At 42.1% G+C, this 27847-nt stretch overlaps 1 protein-coding gene and 1 long non-coding RNA gene across 3 annotated transcripts in view; both read right to left on the bottom strand.

Moving 5' to 3' along the window:
- The window catches only part of pde1a (phosphodiesterase 1A, calmodulin-dependent), a 605934-nt gene that overhangs the window by 542903 nt on the left and 35184 nt on the right, over nucleotides 1–27847 (bottom strand). The window lies entirely within an intron of this gene.
- LOC148149602 (uncharacterized) lies at nucleotides 6407–15427 on the bottom strand. The gene is made up of 3 exons (XR_015757648.1): nucleotides 15178–15427; nucleotides 12250–12442; nucleotides 6407–7471 (listed from the first exon to the last, which is right to left on the bottom strand). It is a non-coding gene; the product is annotated as an uncharacterized LOC148149602 (long non-coding RNA).

The following is a 27847-nucleotide window of genomic DNA, read 5'->3' as shown; positions in this document are numbered from 1 at the left end:
TTGGTCCGGGTGTCCCAGAGGTGCTCCCTGAAACGCTCCGCAAGTAGGCGGCCCGTCTCCCCAATATAGAGGAGGCCACATCGGGTGCAAAGGATGCAATAGATGATATGTGTGGAGGTACAGGTGAATCTGTGGCGGATATGGAAGTTTCCTTTGGGGCTTTGGAGAGAGGTGAGGGGGGAGGTGTGGGCGCAAGTCTTGCACCTCCTGCGGTTGCAGGGGAAGGTGCCGGGAGTGGAGGTTGGGTTGGTGGGGGGTGTGGATCTGACGAGGGAGTCACGGAGGGAGTGGTCTTTACGGAATGCTGATAGGGGAGGGGAGGGAAATATATCCTTGGTGGTGGGGTCCGTTTGGAGGTGGTGGGGTTCTGTCCTGTTGGCGGTTGGAGGGGCAGGGTTCAAGGGCGGAGGATCGGGAAGTGGAAGAGATGCGGTGGAGGGCATCGTCGACCACGTCGGGGGGGAAATTGCGGTCCTTGAAGAAGGAGGCCATCTGGGATGTGCGTTTTTGGAACTGGTCCTCCTGGGAGCAGATGCGGCAGAGTCGAAGGAATTGGGAGAATGGGATGGCGTTTTTACAGGGGGCAGGATGGGAGGAGGTGTAGTCGAGGTAGCTGTGGGAGTCGGTTGGTTTGTAGTAGATCCATCGTCAGACCACAGCGAAACGACGGTAGGAGGAAGAACGCCTCATCTTCCGGCTAGGAACCCTCCAACCACAAGGGATGAACTCGGATTTCATCAGTTTCCTCATTTCCCCTCCCCCCAGCCTGTCTCAGTCAAATCCATCAAATTCAGCACCGCCTTCCTAACCTGCAATCTTCTTCCCGACCTCTCCGCCCCCACCCCAGTCTGACCTATCACCCTCACCTTGACCTCTTTCCACCTATCACATTTCCGACGCCCCTCCCCCAAGTCCCTCCTCCCTATCTTTTATCTTAGCCTGCTGGACCAACTTTCCTCATTCCTGAAGAAGGGCTAATGCCCGAAATGTCGATTCTCCTGTTCCTTGGATGCTGCCTGACCTGCTGCGCTTTTCCAGCAACACATTTCCAACCCTATCTATTTATCCTATCTATGCCCCTCATGATTTTATAAATCTCAAAAAGGTCACCCCTCAGCCTCCGATGCTCCAGGGAAAATAGCCCTAGCCTATTCAACCTCTCCCTATCACTCAAATCCTCCAACCCTGACAACATCCTTGTAAATTTTTCTGAACCCTTTCAAGTTTCACAACATCCTTCCAGAGGAAGGAGACCAGAATTGCACGCAATATTCCAAAAGTGGCTTAACCAATGTCCTGTAAAGCCGCAACATGACCTCCTAACTCCTGTACTCTAAACTCTGACCAGTAAAGGAAAGCAAACCAACGCCTTCTTCACTATCCTATCTACTTGTGACTCTACTTTCAAGGAGCTATTAACCTGCACTCCAAGGTCTCTTTGTTCAGCTACGCTCCCCAGGACCTTACTAATAAGTGTGTAAGTCCTGCTAAGATTTGCATTTATCTAAATTAAACTCCATCTGCCACTGGCTCATCTGATCATGATCCTGTTGTAATCTGAGATAACCTTCCTTGTTGACCACTACTCCTCTGAGTTTGGTGTCATCTGCAAATTTACTAACTATACCTCTTAAGCTCACATCCAAATCATTTATATAAATGATGAAAAGTAGTGGACCTAGCACCGATCCTTGTGGCACTCCACTGGTCACAGGCCTCCAGTCTGAAAAACAACCCTCCATCACCACTCTGTCTTCTACCTTTGAGCCAGTTCTGTATCCAAATGGCTAGTTCTCCCTGTATTCCATGAGATCTAACCTTGCTAACCAATCTCCCATGGGGAACCTTGTTGAACGCCTTACTGAAGTCCATATAGATCACTACTACCGCTCTGCCCTCATCAATCCTCTTTGTTACTTCTTCAAAAAACTCAATCAAGTTTGTGATACATGATTTGTCACACACAAAGCTATGTTGACTATCCCTAATCAGTCCTTGCCTTTCCAAATACATGTACATCCTGTCCCTCAGGATTCCCTCCCAACAACTTGCCCACCACTGAACTCAGGCTCACTGGTCTATTGTTCCCTGGCTTGTCCTTACCACCTTTCTTAAACAGTGGCACCACATTAGCCAACCTCCAGTCTTCCGGCACCTCACCTGTGACTATTGATGATACAAATATCTCAGCAAGTGTCCAGGAATCACTTCCCTAGCTTCCCACCGAGTTCTAGGGTACACCTGATCAGGTCCTGGGGATTTTACCACCTTTATGTGTTTCAAGACATCTAGCACTTTCTCGTCTGTAACATGGACATTTTTCAAGATGTCAACATCTATTTCCCTATATTCTATATCTTCCATGTTCTTTTCCACAGTAAAGATGCAAAATACTTGTTTGGTACCTCTCCCATCAACTGTGGCTCCACACAAAGGCCACCTTTGTGATCTTGGAGGAGCCCTATTCTCTCCCTAGTTACCCTTTTGTCCTTAATGTATTTGTAAAAGCCCCTTGGATTCTCCTTAACCCTATTTGCCAAAGCTATCTTATGTCCCTTTTTGCCCTCCTGATTTCCCTCTTAAGTATACTCCTACTGCTTTTATAGTCTAAGGATTCACTTGATCTATCCTGTCTATCTCTGACATATCTGAAAAAATGTGTTGCTGGAAAAGCGCAGCAGATCAGGCAGCATCAAGGAGCAGGAGAATCGACGTTTCGGGCATAAGCCCTTCTTCAGGAATGAGGAGGGTGTGCCAAGCAGGCTAAGATAAAAGGTAGGGAGGAGGGACTTGGGGGAGGGGAGTTGGGAATACGATAGGTGGAAGGAGGTTAAGGGAGGGGTTGGGGCGGAGAGTTCGGGAAAAAGGTTGCAGGTCAAGAAGGCGGTGCTGAGTCCGAGGGTTGGGACTGAAAAAAGATGGAGAAATCTGCATTCATCCCTTGTGGTTGGAGGGTTCCTAAGCGGAAGATGAGGCGCTCTTCCTCCAGGCGTCGTGTTGCCATGGTCTGGCGATGGAGGAGGCCAAGGACCTGCATGTCCTTGGCGGAGTGGGAGGGGAGTTAAAGTGTTCAGCCATGGTGCAGTTGGGTTGGTTGGTGCGGGTGTCCCAGAGGTGTTCTCTGAAACATTCCGCAAGTAGGCGGCCTGTCTCCCCAATGTATAGGAGGTCACATCGGGTGCAGCGGATGCAGTAAATGATGTGTGTGGAAGTGCAGGTGAATTTGTGACGGATATGGAAGGATCCCTTGGGGCCTTGGAGGGAAGTGAGAAGGGAGGTGTGGGCGCAAGTTTTGCATTTCTTGCAGTTGCAGGGGAAGGTGCCGGGAGTGGAGGTTGGGTTGGTGGGGGGTGTGGACCTGACGAGGGAGTCGCGGAGGGAGTGGTCTTTCTGGAACGCTGATAGGGGAGGGGAGGGAAATATATCCTTGGTGGTGGGGTCTGTTTGGAGGTGGCAGAAATGATGAAGGATGATACGATGTATCTGGAGGTTGGTGGGGTGGTAGGTGAGGACCAGTGGGGTTCTGTCCTGGTGGCATCCTGTTGGATGTGGGTGTTGGGACTTTAGCCCTGGTGGCGGGGTTCAAGGGTGGAGGAGCGGGAAGTGGAGGAGATGTGATGGATAACATCGTCAACCACGTCTGAGGGGAAATTGCAGTCTTTGAAGAAGGAGGCCATTTGGGTTGTTCGGTTATCCCTGACATATGCTTCCTTCTTTTTCTTAACCAAACCATTTCCTTCATCATCCAGCTTTCTCTATATGTTACAGCCTTTCCTTTCACCCTAACAGGAATATACTTTCTCTGGATTCTCGTTATCTCATTTCTGAAGGCTTCTCATTTTCCAGCTATCCCTTTACTTGCAAACATCTGCCCCAATCAGCTTTCAAAAATTCTTGCCTAATACTGTCAAAATTGGCCTTCCTCCAATTTAGAACTTCAACTTTTGAATCTGATCTATCTTTTTCCTTCCCTCTTTTAAAACGAATAGAATTACGGTCGCTGGCCCCAAAGTGCTCCCCCACTGACACCTCAGTCACCTGCCCTGCCTTATTTCCCAAGAGTAAGTCAAGTTTTGCACCTTCTCTAGTAGGTACATCCACATACTGAATCGGAAAATGTTCTTGTACATACTTAACAAATTCCTCTCCATCTAAACCCTTAAACTATGGCAGTCCCAGTCGATGTTTGGAAGGTTAAAATCCTCCACCATAACCAACCTATTATTCTGATAGATAACTGAGATCCCTTACAAATTTGTTCTCAATTTCCCGGTGACTATTAGGTGGTCTATAATACAACCCCAATAAGGTGATCATCCCTTTCTTATTTCTCAGTTCCACCCAAATAACCTCCTTGAATGTATTTCCGGGAATATCCTCCCTCAGTACAGATGTAATGTTATCATTTATCTAAAGTGAGTGTGTACTGGTCATGTCTGGCAGTGGTGAGTTGATGTTCACACATTCGTATGGTCAGTTTTCTTCCTATTTGTCCAATGAAGTGTTTTTCACAGTCCAAGATATTTTGTAAATTAACGTTTGTCCTGTTGGATGTGGGTGTTGGGACTTTAGCCCTTGTGAGAAGTTGGTGAAAGGTGCTTACTGGTTTGTGGGCCACTAAGTTTCCATGGGGTCTGAGTAGTTGTGTAGTCATTTGTGATATTTCTGTGATGTATGGCTTGGTCACTTTTGTTTCTGGTCATGTAGGGTGTTTTTTCCCTTTAGGTTTGCTGTATCGATATCAGAGGATAGTGTTCTTGGGATACCTGTTTTGTTTAAATCTCTTGAATAGGTGGTCCTATTCTGCCTTCTTAAATTCTGGGTTTCTGCCGTGTGTCTTTGCTCATTTGAATAACATTCTAGAGAGCTTTGTTTGTGGGTGTTGGGATGATTGCTTTTGTAGTTCAGTATCTGGTTGTTCTTCCTGTACACACTGGTCGGAGTTCACCGGTAGGTGTGCATTCTATTAATACATCCAGGAAGGAGAGTCTAAAGGAGTAGGTTCTGCATATTTTTCCTGAGTATTGACAGTTTCAGCTGTGTCTCTGTTGTCTCTGAACACCTTTGATGAAGAAGCTCTTGAGGTTCCCTTTAATTGCTTCCCAACAGTCCACTGGAGACTCAAAACGAGGTTTCATGGTTCTCTAATCTGTGTAATCCCACTTGAGCTCCTCAATGTGTTCTGGGATCAACAGTTTCACATTCAGTTTGCATGTTCCATTGATCATCTTCTGGTCGTCCTGTAGGCGTCAGTCGGCCAGAGAAGAACACAGGCGTAACATCAGTAGATGCAACGTAGAACACTCAGCACTCAGACTAAATCTATCCTTCGGGGCAGACCTGTCTGGCAATGACCAGATTTATGTACATTGCATTCCATCTGCAGAGGTGAAGATATTGTGCAGCTTGCCATCTTTAACCATTTCTATCAAGGATTTTCTGCGAGGCTGTGTTTTGGGGATGGGGATTAGTCCTAGGGAGGCCTTTCTGTACATGACATCTGCTAAAAGGAGGGACCCATCCACTATCTCAACTTCGGGTAAGGTGAAATTCCTTCTTACAGCAGAATACACAGGCCCAAGCAATGGCAATCACTGGTCCCCAACCAATCCAAAGGCCCAAGGGCCTACAAGCTTGACCATTCCTTGTGCTGTATTCCGCAGTCCTGTGGAAACTGAAGGCCCGCTTTGATCTTGGCCAGGTAAGCCAGTGTGAAAATACAACATGTCATGGTTTTAATGCTACGCACGTTAATGTTGGCAATTTTCAAATCTATTTCAGATGGTTTTACATTATCAAGTGTCCAATGCACACTCACCCACAGTATTGTCACTGGGCAAGCTCCTCCATCTCCATGGTGAACTGTTGCACCCTCTCAGGGCTGAGGCAACTGTCCTGTTCCTCTCTAGGATTGTTGCCCCGATCCAGTATCATTGGGGCAAGTACTAAGCCAAGAATGTCTGGTTCTGAAAAGGACAGAGTTGCCATCGTGTTCTCCTCCATGTTGCCCAGGGCAGTGATGTGGCTCCCGAGGAACAGAGGTTAGGTTTCACCGGGCCACTCACGATGTCCACCATTTCAAAGCTTTGTGATGGACTCCTACTGTCTCTTTTTTTGTTGGTGGCCATCCCTCCGGATATTTTCATCGTGGGAGGGATGTCCTTCGTGCAGCTGTCTCTTCCAATTTTGCTGAGGGCCTGCCAGGTCTGACGCAGTTTCCTTTATCTGTTGTTCTCCAGCCTTGTGAAGTTATTTGCTTTGGAGGGAGGGATAGAAAGGCAAATAATTATCTAAATGGAGAGAAACCTCAGAGTGCTTTGTTACACAGGGATCTGAGTGTCTTTGTGCATGTATCACAGAAAATGAGTATGCAGGTACAGCAGGTAATAAGAAAGACAAATGGAGTTTTGGCATTTATTGTTAAAGGAATGGAGGATAATAATAGGGAAGTCACTCAAAGGAACATCTTAAAAGACAACAGAGAAAAGGGAATATTTCTGGTTGAAATCATGAGCTTATGGCTTTGACAGCACATTGTAAATGACTACCCAAAGAAACAAGAGGCCAACAAAGCCAGCATCAGAGGAAAGCAAAATCCTGGAGCATTGCACAATTTAAGAACATTTCGAAAATAAGGAATTTTAGTGGAATTTTAAACCCAACTGAAGACCCAATTTCAGATGCAATTTCCTGATTGTGTCCATTGAAACTCCATACTTCGGATTCTAAAAAATTAATTTACTCTTAAATGCACTTTGACAAGACTAAAATTGCTTGCATATTTGTACACGACTGTGCTGAAATAACATGGGACTGTTTGTCGACCACCGTTGCAAAAACAAAAATAAAACATGCAGCCTGAAAATACGCCTCACCAATCCGGTGAAACTGAATCAAACAGTAGCACAACAATCACCCTTCTCTCAGTCGAAATTTTTTAACTCAACAAATTGCAAGGATTGATCCTGAAAGCTTTGTTGAAAATGGTTAACCAAAGCACACATTAAGTGATTAAATGGAGATCAGATGATACCTCTTCAAAGGATCGTTAGGTCAGAACCAAACTGACTGCTTAATCCAAGCAAAGACAAACAAATTAAATTCAAATCCAATACTCTTAAGAAAAAGGGAAAAAAAATAGGAAACACATCCTGGAATAATAAACTTGAAAGGCATGCAACTTGATCTTCCGATCTTAATCCAGCCACAATACTCTTTTTTTATATTACTTTCTGAAAGCATTAAAACAAAACATTAATGATCTAAGCCTTTAATTAAGTTACATTTACATATGGAATATGTACACTGACAAAGCAACTAGAAACACAATTGTCAATTTTAAGCAATGTGGAGAAGGAGGGTGTTCTGCATGATTTTGACACTGGCCTTTTGGAATAAAGCAGAATGGGGCTTTATGTCGAAGACTGGCTGCAATTGTATCATGGCTGGTGCGTGAGAGCAAAAGTCCAACCTTAAAGTTAACAATAGTGAAAGGAGTTAGTTGCCATAAAATACAGCAAACAATAAGCAAGTCTATGGCTGGAGAAGACTTAGAGTACCTTAGCAGTGCCTATTCAAACTTGCCCATGACAATTCCACCAAAAAAAAGTTACATTTTTGAATTTGCTTTGGTTAGTTTTGGCCCCATGACTTCCACTATCATTGCTGGCCCTGTGTGAGTTTTTCCAAATGTCAGAGTTAAAATAATATTGAGCAGCTGACGATATTATTGGGTCTTAATCTGGTAATACAAAGTAGATCCCCATCTGATCAGGCAATCTACCAATGTTTTTTCACAAGTAGGTATATTGAGAGGACTGAATGCATTGGCAAAATTGTGACACCACCATTTCATAAATGTTCCCTCACTATTTTCATCAGGTTCCATCAAGAGCATTTAACGCTACCCATAACTTTAGGGTGGCACGGTGGCTCAGTGGTTAGCACTGCTGCCTCACAGCACCAGGGACCCAGGTTCGATTCTAGCCTTGGGCGACTGTCTCTGTGGAGTTTGCACATTTTCTCCGTATCTGCATGGGTTTCCTCCGGTTTCATCCCACACTCCAAAGATGTGCAGGTTAGGTGAATTGGCCGTGCTAATTTGCCCATAGTGTTAGGTGCATTAGTCAGAGGGAAATGGGCCTAGGTGGTTTACTCAGCAGAGGGTTGGTGTGGACTTGTTGGGCCGAAGGGCCTGTTTCCACACTGTAGGTAACCTAATCCAAATTTGAAGTTTCACAGTGCAGCAGTCCCTCATTTACTAGTTAGAGACCATTGTTATTTAAACATACCCAATGTCTATGTTAAATATAATGCTGATTCCAGGTTATACTCCAGCTGTGATGTTATAGGCAGATAGGTTAAAAGAGCTAATTTTCCAGGTACTATGCCCCAAGAACACCTCAACAGAGGATGCAGTCAACCAGAAATGTGTAATAAAAAAAACTGGGAACCTGGAACAAAAACAGAAATTGCTGGAGAAATTCAGCAGGTATGTTAGCATCAATGGAAAAAGAGCAAGTCAATGTTTCAGGTCCAGTGACCCTCCTTCAGAACTGAAACTCAGAAACATGTATTGCCTGGCCATTGCCACCCATTGCATTGCTCACAAGTGTCCAGCTTTTATGTAGTCAAGTTTTTTCTGCACTGAATCTGAAGCAGATAACGGTATGAATGAAATTCAATCCATTTTTGATTTCAGAATATTAGATTAATTTAAGATATCTGGTCAGCATGAAGGAGTTTGATCGAAGGGTCTGTTTCAGTGCTGTACATCTCTATGACTCTAATGTCCTGCAATCAAACTTTCTCTTGCATTGCTAGTCATATGATGTGTTTGAGCAGTCCACTTATACAATAGTACTTGCACAAAAAAAAAGGAGTTTTGGCCACATGAGGAGTTTAATGAGTGAAATATACAAACCACAGTGATTTCAGTTATTGGAAAAAACACTCATTTCTTTATATCAGAGTCTGTCCATGACAGTAGATACAATGTAATGGAAGGGTGACCTCAGTTATCTATAAGAATAATAGGCTAGTTATGGTAGAGGATTTTAACTTTCCAAACATCAACTGGGACTGCCATAGTGTTACAGGTTTAGATGGAGAGGAATTTCTTAAGTGCATATAAGATAATTTTCTGATTCAGTATGTGGATGTATCTACTAGAGAAGGTGCAAAACCTGACCTACTCTTGGGAAGTAAGGCAGGGCAGGTGACTGAGATGTCAGTGGGGGAGCACTTTGGGGCCAGCGACCATAATTCTATTTGTTTTAAAATAGTGATGGAAAAGGATAGACCAGATCTAAAAGTTGGAGTTCTACATTGGAGAAAGGCCAATTTTGATGGTATTAGGCAAGAACTTTCAAAAGCTGATTGGAGCTGATAAAGGGACGGCTGGAAAATGGGAAATGGGAAACCTTCAGAAATGAGATAACAAGAATCCAGAGAAAGTATATTCCTGTCAGGGTGAAAGGGAAGGCTGGTAGGTATACGGAATGCTGGATGACTAAAGAAATTGAGGGTTTGGTTAAGAAAAAGAAGGAAGCATATGTCAGGTATAGACAGGATAGTGAATCCTTAGAAGAGTATAAAGGAAGTAGGAGTATACTTGAGAGGGAAATCAGGAGGGCAAAAGGGGGACATGAGATAGCTTTGACAAATAAAATTAAGGAGAATCCAAAGGGTTTTTAACTAATATATCAAGGACGAGGGAGAGAATAGGGCCCCTCAAAGATCAGCAAGGCAGTCTTTGTGTGGAGCCGCAGAAAATGGGGGAGATACTAAATGAATATTTTGCCTCAGTATTTACTGTGGTAAAGGATATGGAAGATATAGACTGTAGGGAAATAGATGGTGACATCTTGCAAAATGTCCAAATAACAAAGGAGGAAGTGCTGGATGTCTTGAGACAGTTAAAGGTGGATAAATCCCCAGGACCTGATCAGGTGTACCCGAGAACTCTGTGGGAAACTAGAGAAGTGATCGCTGGGCCTCTTGCTGAGATATTTGTATCATCGATAGTCACAGGTGTGGTGCCGGAAGACTGGAGGTTGGCAAACGTGGTACCAATGTTTAAGAAGGGTGGTAAAGACAAGCTGGGGAACTATAGATCGGCGAGCCTGACCTCAGTGGTGGACAAGTTGTTGGAGGGTACATCCTGTCCCTTAGGATTCACATGTATTTGGAAAGGCAAGGACTGATTAGGGATAGTCAACATGGCTTTGTGCGTGGGAAATCATGCCTCACAAACTTGATTGAGTTTTTTGAAGAAGTAACAAAGAAGATTGATGAGGGCAGAGCAGTTGATGTGATCTATATGGACTTCAGCAAGGTTAGATCTCATGGAATACAGGGAGAGCTAGCCATTTGGATACAGAACTGACTCAAAGGTAGAAGACAGAGAGTGGTGGTGGAGGGTTGTTTTTCAGACTGGAGGCCTGTGACCAGTGGAGTGCCACAAGGATCGGTGCTGGGTCCTTTACTTTTTGTCATTTATATAAATGATTTGGATGCGAGTATAAGAGGTACAGTTAGTAAGTTTGCAGATGACATCAAAATTGGAGGTGTAGTGGACAGCAAAGAGGGTTACCTCAGAATGACAGGACCTTGACCAGATGGGCCAATGGGCTGAGAAGTGGCAGATGGAGTTTAATTCAGATAAATGCGAGGTGCCGCATTTTGGGAAAGCAAATCTTAGTAGGACTTACACACTTAATGGTCAGGGAGTGTTGCTGAACAAAGAGACCTTGGAGTGCAGGTTCATAGCTTCTTGAAAGTGGAGTCGCAGGTAGATAGGATAGTGAAGGCGGCATTTGGTATGCTTTCCTTTATTGGTCAGAGTATTGAGTACAGGAGTTGGGAGGTCATGTGTGCAGCTGTACATGACATTGTTTAGGCACTGTTGGAATATTGCGTACAATTCTGGTCTCCTTCCTATCGGAAAGATGTTGTGAAACTTGAAAGGGTTCAGAAAAGATTTACAAGGATGTTGCCAGGGTTGGAGAATTTGAGTGATAGGAAAAGGCTGAACAGGCTGGGGCTGTTTTCCCTGGAGCATCAGAGGCTGAGGGGTGACCTTATAGAGGTTTACAAAATTATGAGGGGCATGGATAGAATAAATAGACAAAGTCTTTTCCCTGGGGTCAGGGAGTCCAGAACGAGAGGGCATAGGTTTAGGTTGAGAGGGGAAAGAAACAAAAGAGACCTAAGGAGCAACTTTTTCACGCAGAGGGTGGTAAGTGTATGGAATGAGCGGCCAGAGGATGTGGTGGAGGCTGGTACAATTGCAACATTTAAGAGGCATTTGGATGGGTATATGAATAGGAAGGGTTTGGAGGGATATGGGCCAGGTGCTGGCAGGTGGGACTATTTTGGGTTGGGATATCTGGTTGGCATGGACAGGTTGGACTGAAGGGTCTGTTTCCATGCTGTACATCTCTATGACTCTTTGACTGTATTACAGGATATTGGTGAAAGAAAGTCTATAGCTGACAGGACTTCAACTTTAAGGAGCTCCATAGCAAATAGCTCTCAAGCAACCATTCACTCCAAGGACACCTGCAGGGTTTCATCATCACCTTAAACCCAGCATTCAGACTACAGATTGTACTGCTATAAAGTGACAGTTGTGGAGAACCGGTATGGAAAATCACACTGTAGAAGATCGCTAATATAAAATTGTTATACCTGTTCAGTAGAAAATTCACATCATCCAAACAATGTCCACAATTCATCAAGCACATTATAGCCAATACACACTGACGAAACATGGGTTATAGCAGAATGACCTGTACTCTGCACTTGTTACCATTCACCAGTTTGCAGTGATCTGAAAGGATTTTACTTGTTTGAATACAGGGACAGAGATCCTTTCTCTTTGCTTGATGGAGAACGTGAGGGAGCTTGTACTTCCTTCAATGATTGGTCTCCCCTTTTTCTTCCTCCTACCCTTTCTATTCCTCCTGTCCAGTATTCAGCAGTTGTACCTCAATGATTCCAATGCACACCATCACTCAGACGTAGCTGACAGTTTTGCAAAGTGTCACTTTTTCACTCAGCCTCGATGCACCATGCAGATAACCTCAAATGAGTCAACCTTTATTATGCATTATTTACCATCTTTGCATGAGTCACCATCTTTTAAAAGCAGTTTTAAGCAGCTCATTACACTAAGAAATAAGAAGTTCTAGGTAGCTGCCACAAGGGTTATAAATATTGTGAACAGACGTCAAGCTTCATACTTACATTCCCTTTTCAGGTGAAGTCATTACATTGCTCCTTGAATTGCTGTTATCTCGTTTTCACAGTGCTGTTTCTGATGATGGCTTCATTTTCTTTTTGCCAGGTCCTTTATGCCACAGCATTCACAAATTTCGTGCAATGTCAGGGAAGTAGACCATTCATTCTCTGATCCAGTCCCATCACAGCTACTGAATATCTTGGCAGTCGAAACAAACAGAGTTTACGTGAACAGTCCTCTTTACTGGCATCATGATGCATGCAGGTTTTTTTTTCAAATAAATGCTACCATCAAACCAGTTCCTTTTGATACTTTTAACAATTATGGCCTGGCAAATTTCACTTTGAAATAGCACTCAGGATGTTTTCTTCATTCTGCAGAGTCTAAGGTTCCACCCTGCCCACCCACACTCAACAGGTAGAATTTTAGCTACAAAAGGGAGCATATTGAATATGAGTGGTGGGGGTTAAGGAGTTACAACCAAAAAAAACGGAGATTGGATCAAGAACCCAAAGGGATGTCCCTCCCTTCCTTCACTCCAACACTTCTGGCCTTATTTTGGGTTCGCTGGTGAGCAAACAACTCCCACAGTAGGGCTCTTGTGACACAGGAACCAAATGGTAACCAAATGCTCCAAAGTGTGTATGAACAAGTAGATATAAAAATTTTAAAATTATCCCCTATGGAACCGTCAGGTGAGGTAAGTTGAGAGTGACAGGCCTTTACATGAAGGCCATATTCGACCAAGTGTGGCATCAAGGAGCCCTTGCAAAACTGGAATCATTGGGTATTGGAGGGAAACACTCCAATGGTCTGAGTCATACCTGACACATTGGAAGATTATTGTGGTTTTGTGAGGGTCAGTCATCTCAGATCCAGGACATCTCTGCAGGAGTTCCCCAGGGTGGTATCCTAGGCCCAACCATCTTCAGCTGCTTTATCAATGACCTTCCCTCCATCATAAGGTCAGAAGTGAGGACGTTAGTTGTCAATTGCACAATGTTCATTCATGCCACGTGAATGCTAGGTAATGACCATCTCCAAAAAGAGACAATCTAATCATTACTCTTCGACATTCAATGATATTACCATGACCTGAATCCCCTATCAACATCCTTGGGGCTACCATTGATCAGAAACTCAACTGAACTTGTCACAAAAGGCAGGGCAGAAGCTAGGAATACTGCAGCAAGGAACTCACCTCCTAACTCCTCAAAGCCTTTCCACCATCTACAAGGCACAAATCAGGAACATGATGGAATACTCTCCACCTTCCTGGATGGATACAGCGCCAACAACACAAGAGGCTTGAGACTATCCAGGACAAAGTAGCCTACTTGTTAAGCACCATTCCTCAAGCATACACTCCCTCCATCACCGACACTTAGTAGCAGCAGTCTGTACTATCGACAAGATGTACTGCAGAAATTCACTAGAGATCCTTAAACAACACCTTCTAAATCCACAACCACTTCCATTTAGAAGAACAAGGGCAGCAGATTCATGGGAACATCACCATCTGCAAGTTCCCCTCCAAGCCACTTACCATCCTCACATGGAAATATATTGCCCTTCCTTCAGTGTTGCTGGATCAAAATCCTGGAATCCCCTCCCTAAGGGCATTACCAGTCAACCTACAGAATGTGGACTGCAGCAATTCGAGAAGGCAGCTCACCACCACTTTTTCAAAGGCAACTAGGGACGGGCAATAAATGCTGGCAGGCCAGCAATGTCCACATCTCATGGGTGAACAAAAAGGTTGTTCACTAAAATACTCAAGTAGGCAATTAATTCCAGATTTAACCCATCATTCTCGCTTTACCAGTTATCACAAGGGTTTCATGAGCTGTGTGAATCCTACCAGGTCAAAGGCACAAGAACAGCTGAGTGCTACTTCAGTAAAACTAAGACTGGGAAATCTTCACACAAGGAAACCAAACAGTGGCAGCCCTGCCTAGATGACAGGATGATATTCACAGCACTTTCTCTGAGAGTGAGCATTTATTGCTTATTATCTCTGAAAGCAAACATCCCGCAGCATCCAAACTGATGCTTTACAGGCTGTTGGAAGTCAGTTAACCGGTCTCGTCCACATCTCACCTTGATGTTCACCTCTCAGCTGCCAGTATACTCCACATCAAGGGAACTGCGTTTACAGTGCTATCTTGTATCTCTATTCTGGAACTAAAACTAGAACTAGAATGAACATGAACAACACCAGCGGAACCAGCTCCCATCTCCTAGTGTTGCAGAAGTGGCGTTCTGCATATCTTAGTATAACTCAAGAAAAGATACAATATTGAGTTTAATTTGTACATAAAGCATAAGGTATGATAATAACTATTCAACCGCTTTGGAACTCTTACATTCTCATTTTTGTTTTTTTTTGTGTTTTGACAGCAGGATGACCATAGCTTTCCAATTATTCATATCATGTGGGCATCATTGGCAAGGCCAGTAATTATTATCCATCCTTAATTGCCCTAGAGAAGATGGTAGTGAGTTGCCTTCTTCATGACGTGTGGCTGGTTAGGCTAATTCAGAGAGCAATTCATAGCCAATCACATTGCTGTGGGTCTGGAATCACATGTAAATCAGACTAGGTGAGAGTGTCAGATGTTTTTCATTAAAGACATTTGCATACTAAAGTAGGGTTTTATGAGAATCCAGTATTTCCGTGGTCAACATGAGCCATTGTCTTTTCTGAAATTTCAAATTAATATTTTTTTATTTAAATTCACCAGCTTCTATGGTGGAATTTGACATCATGTCTTCAGAACGTTACTCCAGGCCTTCAGATTACCAACCACTTAACACTTCCACTTTACTACCATTCCCAGGGGCAACGCTGGACATTCCTCTTGGCTCAGAATGCATTGTAAATTGCTTTGTAAAAAAAAAAACACATATGAAAGGAAAATGTTAATACTCACACCACTATCTGTTTGACATGAACAGTGGGAACAGCGTCAAGACTTTTAAGTTCTGCTGTCTGAACCTACCAGGCAAAGAAGGCCCACCCGCACTAAAGAAGTCAATGGAAATAAAACTCAGGAGATATAAACCAGGTTATGAGTTTGTTATTACCCATTTTATAATCACACAATGTCAAAATCGAGACCTCGGTTCTTTATTGCTGTTAAATTACTTTATCCCACCTAATACATGACATTAATCAAGCAAATTATTTTAAAAGTACTGACTAAAACAAGGCATTGTGAAATTTAAAAGGATTTCAAAAGCTACTTTGTTTAAAAAAAAGGAAAAAACATTGTTTGTTTCTACTTGCTTTGATGTATTGGCATGTAAAGTCAAAATATGTACTATATAAGATGCAAATACCGATCTGTCTCAAAAACAATTAACTATGTGACCCTTTTTGGCTATCTTAATGTGTCCTTAATTTATGTCATACTACTGTTAACAATTTGACCCCCAAGAAACCATCTGCCTTATGTTGCTTAGCAACTGATACCCCAGAAAGACTATTTTGTGTTTTTCCATTAAATTCAGGTGAAGAGAGGCGACCACCTTTATATTTAATTTCACGTTACACAATAACACTTTTGAATTCAAAAGCACTTTGAAAAATCTCTGTACATAATCTTGAACTTATATAACCAGGATATCACATTCTGCTCTTCTGAACATTTCCAAATGCGTAAGTAATTTATGAATTATTATTCTAATGGTGAACTGTTAATTTACCAATATTTTCACTTCATTGTATGTCACACATTTCTTTCAGGCATACAATCCAAAGCACCTTCCACCTTGTAGAATTCTTGAAGGAAACCCAACATACAACACAGAACCTCGGAGAAAGCACAAATTTAATGGACCAGTTTTTAACCCTGATTATACATTGAAATTAGATAATCCACCGTGAGTTTTCAAATGAGAAATCCTATTCAAATTTACACTACATAAATCAATTCTGACGTTTTGGCATTTGCTTGAAGTATCAAATCAATAATTTTGCAAACTGATTTTTCATCTTGAATATTTCATAATTCTGATCCAAGCATGGCAAAAAAGTTATGCAATGTTCAGGAAACAATAATTTTAATTTAAATCACAACAGTATTCTGTAACCACCAGTGGGTGAAGAAAGCCATGGTTAATACAGTTGTTGCCTCAGTTTTTGAATTTCAAATTAGATTGCAAGAGAAAAATGGTAATGCACAAGCTGCAAGCAAAGTAAGCTACCAGTTTAATAATATTTGAATATTACTTGATTGACACAAGTTATAGATGCAATTACAGCACATGCACATCAATCAAATGAGGACTAAAACAATTATTTAAATAATTTTATCAGCTCACAAAATGTGAAAGTTAAAACTATTTATATTAAATACAAAAGTAGTTACATTTCTAATTAATTGATTTTAGAAGTAAGCTCAATACTGTGCAATTTGTAATGCTACATTACGAGTATAGTTAAACTAAGATTCTCCTTCAGGATCTTAGCTGGATATTTTCAAAGCAATTAATCTGACATCAATTGTGTTTACTAAATATTGCAACATTTTTAACTTAGAATAAAATGGTTATAGTTTCTGCTTTCCTTGCATTTAAATCTAGTTCTGCATTACATCAGTTAAGCAAGCTGAACCTGATGGACCACTATGCTTATTGCATTTAAAATTAATATATGTTTGCTCTATTACCCTCCTGTTTAAGAGTATTAATGCAATGAAGTGTAGAAAGAAAATGCTTAGAAATATTAAATTACGAAACAGGTTAACATTAAAAATATTTCCCTTACCTAATGTGTGACTTATTTTTTCAATGCTGAATGTGGGATCCTGAGGTTTATTGAATCCACTCTTCTTCATCCTAGTGTTTGTAATATTTCCATATAATCCAACTGATCTTGGTTTAAGCTTCCTTGCATGTACAGTACTTAAACTGATGCACTGAAAATCAGCTTTTAAATCTAACCACACTGCTTCTGGCTAGAATGCTTCACCATTGAATGAATTCAGTATTTAACATAACAGGATGTGCATCTCACAGCTCATCAGCCAATTAAAATGTGTCTGTCTCTGCTTCTCTACTGCTCTCTGAAGGTGTGATTGACTTCCATGGAATCTATCAGTTTCATTTGTCAGTCCTGCAAATTGAAAAATAACCAATCATTGATATTTCACTTTTATGTTTTAAATGGAGAGTTTATGAAAGTTAAAATGCTCTGAAGTTAAATATCTCACAATTTTGACGATGTTACAGTGCATTTCATGGTAATAAAAATAGAAAAGGTTGACTTTTTTTGTTAAATATTGCATCATTAAAGCTATCGCATAAAATTCACTGCTGTTTATTTCAACTTCTGCTCAGCATTATTCCATAAAATTTGAACATTAAACAAAAAAACTCCAAGGATGTTCAAATTCTGCTTGCACATGCATATCAGTCAGCATCTCAATTACTATCAGTCTTACAGTTGACAATGCTCCCAAGTTTTACATTAAAGAGTAAGTGCGCAAAGATCTGCATGCAAATCAAAGCTACCTTGATTATTCTTAAAAACACCTTTCATTGTGAACAACCTTGTATTTCTTTCACAAGTCTGTCTCAGTATCGAAGTACACTATGTAATTATGTTGTTATATAGGTATTTATACAACATAGCTACCCTTCAGCAAAGCAATATACTTAATATTTGCATACCATAAAATAATTGGATTTAATGCTGCAAAAATGTAATTTGTCAAAGCTTTGTCTTGCACTCATCAGAACAATTCACAAGAAATACCAAAGTAAAGGAACAACAACAACTAATGCTATATGTGGGGATACTGCTAATTGGTAAGTGGAGTCTCATTGGTAGTGATATTGCCTTGGAGAAAGAACCAGTTAATGATGATTAAAAGAACATTTCACCTATTGATAATCCCCGGCTTTCACCCTGTAGCCCTGTCTATTGTCATTTTCAGATAATAATTGAGTACCTCAATTGAATGTCCCTCCATTACATAATCAGGTAGTCCATCACAAATGCCAGCATTTACTGCAGGAAGAAGATTTTCCTCACATTTTCTTTGCTTCGTTTGGCAATTACTTCATATCTGTGCATTCTGTGGCAATACTATGGCTTTAAGAGGTTATTTTGTCCTTTTTTTTGAAGAGAGGTATTAAGGCAGAGGTGTAGAGCAGTCTACTAGAGCCAATAGAATAAACAAATTGTGATGTCTTGGGCTGTTTTTTGGGTTGGAACAATTGAAGCAGCCTGAATGGGTGGGGTCAAGATCTTACAAAATTAGGACTTTTAGTTTTTAGTTTCAGCAGTTGCTGTTGGAGTCTTGAAGAAGTGACAGCTACCTTTTCCCTCTCAGTTACAGCGACAAACTAGGAGTTCTCTTCCTGCCACTGGAGTTGCATGTGAAACAATCTGTTTTCTGAATTTGTTTTTTTCTATGGAATGCTGGTGGGATGTTCCTATATTGGAACAGTTAATTAGTAATTGCTACTGTGTCTATTATTCTACTAAGTTATTCCAATAGAGTTAGCTTATTCCAATTTCTTCTTTCTTTTGTTGTATTTTAGCTATAGTGGATGAATGAAGTGTTTTCTTTTAAATCCAGTAGTTTTGCTAATCAAATTGCATCTGGAATGCAACACCTTACATTTACCTTTAAAATAAGAAAAACAGTTAGGGTCAGGAATATCTTCTGAATATTTTGAGGTGGTTTGGTCTGGTTCATAACACATCCCTTCTCAATCCTTCCACCAATGAGATCTATCTACTCTGCCAGACTGCTGGTGATTGTGAAAACCTTGATCAACTCTCTTTTCAGCTGTTCCTCTACAAGGCAAACAGATCTAACTCTATCAATCCATTTAGGTAGTTGATGTTGTTTCTCCATGGAACCAATCTCTTGCATGATCATTAATTCCTTCACATCTTTCTTTAAGTGTGGCCCCTAGAACTACACACAATATTGCAGTTAAGGCCAATTCAGTGTTCCATTCAAGTTGAACATAATTTCCTTGCTTTTGCGCTGTATGCCCCTATTTATAAAACCTAAGATGTTGTATGCTTTATTTACCACTTTCAATGACATTTTTACATATGCACCCATGTCCCCCCTCCTCCAAGTTTTTAAAATTGTAAACTATTTTATATGGTCTCTCTGCATTCTGCCACAAAATTAATGCCTTCATACATCTCCATTTTGAATGTAATCTGCCACTTGTCTGTCCATCCATCAACCTCTATCCTTCTGAAGTTATGTACTATCATCTGCACACTTCACAATGCTCCCAGGTTTTCAACAATTTGCCTATTTTAAATTGTGCCCTGTACACCTTGATAATTAGTATATATCAATAAGAGCAAGGGTCTTAGCACCAGCCCTTAAATCTTACTCATATCCAAAAGCAATTCATTGACCACTTCCCTCTGTTTCCTGTCACAGCTAATTTTGTCTGCATGCTGTTACTGTCCATTTTGTTTTATGACTTATAACTTCATTCACAAATTTGTTATACGGCACATTACTGAATGACTTTCAAAAGGAAATGTGCACCAGTCCAACATTAGCCTCATTAACCTTCTGTTTACTCATCAAAAATCTTCGGTAAATTAATCAAACACAATTTGCATTCAAGATAGCCATGCCTGCTTTCCCACACTTGCCTATTAATGACTATCAAATTTTGCCCCAAATCCTTGTTTCTAGAAGCTTCCCTCCAAATTGACTTGTCTGTAGTTGCTGAATTCATCAACATGTGATTTTTAAACAAGGGTGTAATATTTGCAAATCTGCAGTACACTGGAACCACCCCAAGTCTAAGCAATACTCAAAAATTATTTTCAAACCAGGTTGTTCTGCTATAACATGCATTTCGTTAACACGCACTTGCTGTAACAGGATTAATGAATTGAAGACACTTTCTAAAGTGTGAACTTTTTAAAAGTGTGTTGGCTATAACATGGTTACATCACCAACACTTTAAATGCTGTTTCTAAAGCATAATTTTCCTACAAGGTGGGTTGCACAAGAATGCAACCATCACATTATAGAAGAACTACCTGTACCTTTGCAATTTCCATGCTTTCTGCCTTTAATATCCTTGGATGTTGTTTGTCCATTCTTGGTGTTTGATCAATCTGAAATACAGACAATCTATTCAATACCTCATCATTATCAACATGGAACACTTCCAGTGTTACCTTCTGTTTCATCATGACCCAGCAGCATCCTCCTCTTCAATAAAACAGATCTCACAACTCAACTATAAGCTCCTGTTTCCTTTTTATGCTAGCAGATAGTCTCTTTTCCTACTTTCTCATTTGCTTTCTCACCATCTATTTTTTAATGTTCCCGTAGCTTTGTTTTGAGCTTTGAAATGTGTAAAATGCTGGTTAAGGCAAATAAACTGATGACAAACGTGATTCATTATTTATTGTGTATTTAAAAAAAAACTTATCCATGAATCCCTTACACTGACAGTTCCTGATCACGAGAAACAGAGAAACTTCCTGTGTTATTTCCTGCAGTAATGCAGAAATAATTGTCAACAAATACCATGCAAAGTTTCTGGAATAATCGTCAGTAAATTTGAAAGAAAGGATTATTTTTGAATTGTCAGTCCAGTCCTCCCATTTTGTAATAGCAAACTATTGTAAGCAAATTATAACAACATAGGAAACCTGACCCACCATTGACCCACCTGACCCACCCATCATGGCTGCTCAAACACTTCATCTCGTCCTCATAAACCTGTATGTCAAAGGAATCAGAAATCCATCTCTACCTTAAACATACTCAAAGAAATCAAGTCTCCACAACCCTCTGTAGTTGAGGTTCACAACCCACTGAGTAAAATGATTTATCAGTGTGTGGCATCACCCTTACTTTTTAAACAGTGCTCTTGGTTTTAGACTCTCTAAACAATCACAAATAAAATGGCATATGTATGATATTTGAGAATGTATTAAACATTAAATCTAGTGCATAAAACACAAATGCTTCCATGGTAGAGTGCCTCTCATATAGTAAATTGTACGAAAGCACTTTACAGGAGTCTGATCAGTTAACATTTTGATAATTCATTTAGTGAAATGAGTAACACGGGAAAAGAAGTCAGCATTCTGAAACAGTGATCCTTTTCCCACTTGGGGGCTGGCGGCATGTTGACAAAAATCAAGTGCAGCAGATAACTAAAGCTGCTTAGTTTAATTTTCCAGAGAGAAAACCAAAAAGTGGTCAACTCACCCACAGTTGTAATGCAATTCCTGAGATTGCTTTCCCTTAATGAGCCTTCCTATGTTTGCTGGCAATGAAGATTTTGATATGTGCAATGTAGATGATTTGATGCCTGAGCACGTTCTGAAATGAATTGCTCACAGCACTACTCTCTAATTCCTGTCATTCAGCCAATTCCATATCCATTGGGGCGGCACGGTGGCACAGTGGTTAGCACTGCTGCCTCACAGCGCCAGAGACCCGGGTTCAATTCCTGCCTCAGGCGACTGACTGTGTGGAGTTGGCACGTTCTCCCCGTGTCTGCGTGGGTTTCCTCCGGGTGCTCCGGTTTCCTCCCACCATCCAAAAATGTGCAGGGTCAGGTGAATTGGCCATGCTAAATTGCCCGTAGTGTTAGGTAAGGGGTAAATGTAGGGGTATGGGTGGGTTTCGCTTCGGCGGGTCGGTGTGGACTTGTTGGGCCGAAGGGCCTGTTTCCACACTGTAATCTAATCTAAAATCTAAAAGGACATGTTACTACCATTCCCTCTATTCCATGAGCTCTAACTCGGCTCACATCACTTCTCCAACATTGTATCAAATGGCGTTTGGACCTACGCGAAAACCATAACAACAGTATTGGCCTCAACAACCCACTCTGGTTACTCCCCCCAAAATTGAACAACTTGTCTGACAGAACATAACCTCAAATGAAAAAAGGTTTGTGAAAATAATTAATAAACTGTCTCTGTCATTCTCCCCCTTTGCTACTATGTCTCTTGTTCTCCCTCCTTTCCTACTCTCACTCCCCCATTCCCACTCTGGCTCTCTTCTGCCTTCATCCTCTTCCCCCTTTCCAATTTCACTGCCTTCCTTTTCGACTTGATCTTTTTCACATCCACCTTTTTTTTGCTGTCTCTCTCCTTTCCCACTCTGGTCATTTCTCCTTTCCTAGTGTCACTCGCTCTCCTTCTCTGCGCTCTCACTCTCATTCTGGGAAAGACAGTATTAGCTCCTTGTTTTTCTAATGAGGACATAAAGGAGCGATGGGTGTTGTATCAATCATCCAGTATTCCTGGATCATTAAACAAAATCCACACAAATGCCTCAGTTAGAATTTCTGTCCACTGTTCTCTGTTTAAACCATGTTGACTACAAATTTCCAGATTCAAACCGGTTTCACCTTCAATTATTGCTGAGGGCTGCATCCCTCGGAATCCCTCAGTCTAACCCCATTGGCTGCATCTGTCACCTCTACACTCCCATTCCCCTGTCAGCTTGCTCATTCCTTCTCCACATTTGCTCACTGTATTACTCACCACACCCACTACCCCCCAACCCTTCCCCCTTTCTGGTACGGTTGCCCTGGCTGCATGGGTTTGCCTCTTCACACAGCAGCAATTTCTAATAAACCCAGACACATGGAAGTAACACAGCAGCATTAAAGAAATAATAGTGAGCTAAACAGAAAAGACCAATGTTTCTGGAGGGAATTGTCACACTGTAACTGGTTGATCAGGTACATTACAAGATGTCAACTGCAACTCCAACAAAACATAGTGAAACTGACAGGGTGCCTGACTGATTTGTTGCTGTCTTTACCCAAGGACATTGAGCCAAGATCTTGGTGAGGGCCTCCGGACCAAATTAAACTGGATTCGGTCCACACACCGGAGGTTCCCCATCCCTGAATTAGATCATGTCTGGTCTGTGACCTAAGGCCATATACCTGTCTTTGTCCCATATTCCTTAATACTTTAAGAAATCAAAAACAAAACTATCTTAGATTTAAAATGAGGAAACACTCAATTGCCTTTTATGGAAGAAAGCTTCAAACTGCTTTCACCCCGTGTGTAGAAGTTTATCCTAATTTCAATCCTGCAAGGCCTGATCCTAATTAGAACCAGATTCCCCAATCAGTGAAAGCAGTTTCTCTCAATATCTCAAAACCTTTGATCAAATCACCCTTTAATGGGGCAAGAGGAATTAAGAGGCATTGTGCTAATAGCAGGAGTGGATTATCAGTGACGTCAGATCACATGGAACTGGAACCTGAGGGAATAAGCTTCATACAGAGTTCCTGCTAAAGTCTTTCTTTGTAAATGAGGTAAATAGTCAATCAATATTCATTGGATTGTGCCAGCATCATTTCCAGCCCTTGTCTGCCAAAAGTGCCCAGACCCAACTGTGACATTTGTACACTTAAGATTCTAAAATCCTGGGAGCAAAACTTCAGTTTGTGCATTGTCTCCTTGCATTTTAATCCCCAGAGGCCAGTGATCATTCTCGTAAATCTGCACCCAAGACCAATACATTCTTTCCAGGGGACAACACTGACACACTGGGACAAGTTACCAAACATTTGGTCAAAGAGTTAGATTTTAAGGATTGTCTTCAAAGAGAGAAAAGAGATGGAGAGATAACAGGGATGGAATTTTGGAGGTGAGCACCTAGACAGCTGAAGGCATGACTGCTATTGAGAGACCAATTAAAATCAGGGATGATGAGGTTCCAAAATATGAGTTGGACAAGGAGACAGGCAATGATACATAGGAGACTAACACAGCAGCAGAAGGTCAAATATAAATACGTAGAGGAATCAGGCTTTGCAAATAAACTGCATGCATCCGAATTATTATCTCGTCTTTCTAACGCAAATGTCAATGTAAATTTACCTGACTCGACTGATTTAACAACAACCCAGAGTTCTTCAAATTATTCTGGATTAGTGGTGCTGGAAGAGCACAGCAGTTCTGGCAGCATCTGAGGTGCAGTAAAATCGATGTTTCGGGCAAAAGCCCTTCATCAGGAATAAAGGCAGAGAGCCTGAAGGGTGGAGAGATAAGTGAGAGGAGGGTGAGGGTGGGGAGAAATTGGCATAGAGTACAATAGGTGAGTGGGGGTGGGGATGAAGGTGATAGGTCAGGGAGGAGGGTGGAGTGGATAGGTGGAAAAGAAGATAGGCAGGTAGGACACATCATGGGGACAGTGCTGAGTTGGAAGTTTGGAACTAGGATGAGGTGGGGGAAGGGGAAATGAGGAAACTATTGAAGTCCACATTGATGCCCTGGGGTTGAAGTGTTCTGAGGCAGAAGATGAGGCATTCTTCCTCCAAGCATCTGGTGGTGAGGGAGCGGCGGTGAAGGAGGCCCAGGACCTCCATGTCCTCAGCAGAGTGGGAGGGGGAGTTGAAATGTTGGGCCACAGGACAGTGTGGTTGATTGATGCGGGTGTCTCGGAGATGTTCCCTAAAGCGCTCTGCTAGGAGGCGCCCAGCCTCCCCAATGTAGAGGAGACCGCATCGGGAGCAACGGATACAATAAATGATATTGGTGGATGTGCAGGTAAAACTTTGATGGATGTGGAAGGCTCCTTTAGGGCCTTGGATGGAGGAGAGGGAGGAGGTGTGGGCGCAAGTTTTGCAATTCCTGCAGTGGCAGGGGAAGGTGCCAGGATGGGAGGGTGGGTTGTAGGGGGGCGTGGACCTGACCAGGTAGTCACGGAGGGAACGGTCTTTGCGGAAGGCGGAAGGGGGTGGGGAGGGAAATATATCCCTGGTGATGGGGTCTGTTTGGAGGTGGCAGAAATGTCAGCGGATGATTTGGTTTATGCAAAGGTTGGTAGGGTGGAAGGTGAGCACCAGGGGTGTTCTGTCCTTGTTACGGTTGGAGGGGTGGGGTCTGAGGGCGGAAGTGCAGGATGTGGACGAGATGCATTGGAGGGCATCTTTAACCACGTGGGAAGGGAAATTGCGGTCTCTAAAGAAGGAAGTCATCTGGTGTGTTCTGTGGTGGAACTGGTCCTCCTGGGAGCTGATACGGCGGAGGCGGAGGAATTTGGAATACGGGATGGCATTTTTGCAAGAGGTAGGGTGGGAAGAGGTGTAATTCAGGTAGCTGTGGGAGTCGGTGGGTTTGTAAAAAATGACAGTGTCAAGTCTGTCGTCATTAATGGAGATGGAGAGGTCCAGGAAGGGGAGGGAGGTGTCAGAGATGGTCCAGGTAAATTTAAGGTCAGGGTAGAATGTGCTGGTGAAGTTGATGAATTGCTCAACCTCCTCGCGAGAGCACGAGGTGGCGCCAATGCAGTCATCAATGTAGCGGAGGAAGAGGTGGGGAGTGGTGCCGGTGTAATTACGGAAGATCGACTGTTCTAGGTAGCCAACAAAGAGACAGGCATAGCTGGGGCCCATACGTAAGCCCATGACTTGTCCTACCTGCCTAACTTCTTTTCCACCTATCCACTCCACCCTCCTCCTTGACCTATCACCTTCATCCCCTCCCCCACTCACCCATTGTACTCTATGCTACTTTCTCCCCACCCCCATCCTCCTCTCACTTATCTCCTCACGGTTCAGGCTCTCTGCCTTTATTCCTGATGAAGGGCTTTTGCCCGAAACGTCGATTTTACTGTTCCTCGGATGCTGCCTGAACTGCTGTGCTCTTCCAGCACCACTAATCCAGAATCTGGTTTCCAGCATCTACAGTCATTGTTTTTACCTTCTTCAAATTATTGCAAAGGCATAGGTCAGTTGGTTTTAATGGTTTAAAAGACAACATCAGTGTAATCAGGAAGTGAGTCCAGAGTTTAGTCAGACAAAAATTAAGTAAAATTTGGATTTACATCTTGCATTTTATGATTTAATAGCTCCTGCATGATGTGGTTTCTGGATAAAACATCACTGCCAGTATGATACAATTTGAGCATTCCCTACATATAAGTCCTTCCAACAGATACCACAAAGACTGGCTTCTTGTTGAGGCAGATAGTTTGATGTTTATTAACAACACAAACTATTTACATTGTTATAAGATCTCAGGTGTACACATATTCTGGGTTCTATACTTACAGACTAAGTGGACCTAAGATAAAGCAATTGCAAGTCGGAGTCAAGAGTGTGGTGCTGGAAAAGCACAGCAGTCAGGCAGCATCCGAGGAGCAGGAGAATCGACGTTTCAGGCAAAAGCCCTTCATCAGGAATCATTTATCTGAATAATCAGAATTATTCCTGATGAAGGGCTTTTGTCCGAAACATCGATTTTCCTGCTCCTCAGATGCTGCCTGACCTGCTGTGCGTTTCCAGTACCATCCTCTCGACTCTAATCTCCAGTATCTGCAGTCTTCACTTTTGCCTAATTGCAAGTAGGATCCAACTATTACCACTGGTACTGAAAGTGAGGCAGGTAATTCATAATGGAATGATAAATGCCATGACAGGATTTATGCAATAATATAGTACTCTCCTATTTCATATTTTTTTAAAAATGGAACCTCTTCCAGTAAACATACACATGAATACAAATAGATATTTTGGGCAGAATCTTATGAGTTTGAACAATGTGAGCCACAGCAAAAGTTGTGGTAGAATTAGATGAGAAGGCCCATCTCAACATTAGAAGCAACTTGCACCATCTTAGAAACCTAGAAACTCAGAGTGGGAGTAGGCCATTTTGCCTTTTGAGCTTGCTCCACCATTCAATGTGATTATGCTGACCCTCTCATCTCAATGTTACATTTTCACTTTCTCTCTATCTCCCTTGATGCCTTTTCAATCTCTTCCTTGAATGTACTCAGTGACATGATCTCCACATTTTAACATGGTAGCTAATTTTTCAGGTTGACCACACAATGAATAAAGAAATTTCTATTCACTTAAGAGCTAAATGGCCTACTCCATATCCTGAGTCTGTGACCACCAACTAGATCCACCAACCAGGAGAAACATTTTCCCTACATCTAGGCCCTGTAGCACTATTAGAATTTTATAAGCTTCAATCATATCCACTCTCAGTCTTCTATCCTGTAGTGTATACAGGCCCAGTTAAACCAAGCTATTTTTGTAGGTCAGTCCTGCCATCCCCAGTATCAGTTTAGTGAACCTCCTCTGAACTCCCTCTGTGGTAAGTATTTCCTTTCCTGGATAGGGGCATCAAAATAACACTCCAGGTACAATCTCCACATAACTGCAGCAAGACATCCTTACTTATGAACTTAGTTTTATACTGTGTACAATTGATGTGGTGAGTTAAAACCAAAACAACTGTGGCTGCTGTAAATCAGAAACAAAAACAGATGTTTCTGGAAAAGCTCAGCAGGTCTGACAGCATCTGTGAAGAGAATTAAGGGTTAACGTTGAGGTTCAGTGACCCTTCCACAGAATTGATGGCAGCTAAGAAAATGACAGTCTTTATGCAGAAGATGAGGAAGAGGATTCTTCAGCACCATTGTTGACTGGGCCCTCAAACAGATCCGACCCATATCTCGCACTTCAGCCCTCATCCACCAAACCTCCCTCCTGTAACAATGATAGGGTTCTCCTTGACTTTATCTAAAATCCTACCAGCATCCACATCCAGAAGATCATTAGCTGCCATTTCTGCCACTTCTGGCAAGATGCCACCACCAG

The sequence above is a fragment of the Chiloscyllium plagiosum genome, unplaced genomic scaffold (genome assembly GCF_037043375.1).
Source record: "Chiloscyllium plagiosum isolate Xiang-an unplaced genomic scaffold, Cpla_swu_hap1 HiC_scaffold_7, whole genome shotgun sequence".
Lineage (NCBI taxonomy): Eukaryota > Metazoa > Chordata > Chondrichthyes > Orectolobiformes > Hemiscylliidae > Chiloscyllium > Chiloscyllium plagiosum.
The sequence above is the reverse complement of the archived record's forward strand: the minus strand, read 5'-3'. Positions and strand labels throughout refer to the sequence as shown.